Genomic DNA, 1,508 nt, shown 5'->3' on the forward strand with positions numbered 1-1,508 from the left:
TCACATATATATTAGGACAAAAGAATGTTATGTTTTATGACTCATAATGTTATTGAGTATAATTTGGTCGTTAAATTTATAATTTGGTAACTGTCACTTATAATTTAGAAAGCAATTTAAACAAAGAAATATACATTCAAGTAAAACAAAAAAACAATTTCCTTACCCGTCATTTCTTAATAATTAAAAAAAAATTAAAACAGACGGTAAAACTCTAAACATAACTACATTGTAATTCTGATAAATTTGTATTATTCTTGTAAATGCATATTTATGTGAATTTTTTTAATTGAGTTTAATTGAATAAACATGCTTTTTAAATTTTTAAAATTGTTAAATTAATTTCAATTTTAATCTCATTCAATAACTTGATATGTTTATTTAAGTTGTTTAGAATTTATGAGACAAAAAATGACTTAAAAATATAAAAAAGCATGTGAAAATAGAAATTTTACAAAAAACCAAAAGAAAAAGTAAAGTTGAAGGCTGCATATATACAACCTTGTGCGCACGTACGACCAACACACATGCTTACTAATATTTTGACAACCAAAAATATTTGAAAAGAGTAGTATTTTTAAAAGAAGTCTATATAAGATAAAAGGTAAAACACATATAAAAACTTAATACTCACTTAAATCATTATCACTTTCGTTTTCGAATTATTATATATATGAGTGTTGGAGTTATAGGTACCCACTTTATCGCGTACACCTCATTCGTGGAGAAAATAAGACGTCTTTCCTTTTGCGATGAGCCATACTTTGGAGGCTCATTTTTTTCGATATGCCACCAGTGTGTGAGTTGTGCTTGATTCTGGGATACAATGGTATTAGACACAAGTGTGGGATAGAAATTTCTAAACAATGACAGGGAGAAATTGGACCGTCCGATTCCTTTGTTAAGAAACCAATCGGAGGGTACGATTAGCATTTTTTTTTTTGGAAAATGAACTCGGAGGGTTCGAATTGCTTGTTTTTTAATTTGGCTAATATTAATCGGTGGAAAGCTGCAAATCGGACTGTTCATTTTTCCTTTTTCCTGTTGCACCGTCCGATTTCAGTTGGTCTGACACCACACCCCGAAAAAGCTCACATACATCCCATATGCGTGACCTATTCCACCAACAGCGCCATATGAAAATTAAAAAGCATACTTTGGACATATCTTTACCAGCAAGAGCAATATATATTCACACTTTAATTATTATTATTTTTACATAGAAATTTAAAAATATATAAGTTATAATTTATTGATATAAAATTATAGATTATGTATCTATGTTTTTCTTATTTGAGCCAGCTCGTGAGTTTTTGGTGAGCGGAGCTTGAACTTAAGAAATAAGCTCGATTGTTAATGAGTCGAGCCGTGAGCCAAGCTCAATTTTCATGAGCCGAGCTTGAGCTTGGTCTAGCTCGGCTCACTTCCAGCCCTAACCCCACCCTAGGGGTGGCAAACGGGCCTAAACCCGCTGGGCCGGCCCGCGTAACCCGCCAAAAAGGCGGGCT

The sequence above is a fragment of the Arachis ipaensis genome, chromosome B04, assembly GCF_000816755.2.
Source record: "Arachis ipaensis cultivar K30076 chromosome B04, Araip1.1, whole genome shotgun sequence".
Taxonomy (NCBI): Eukaryota; Viridiplantae; Streptophyta; class Magnoliopsida; order Fabales; family Fabaceae; genus Arachis; species Arachis ipaensis.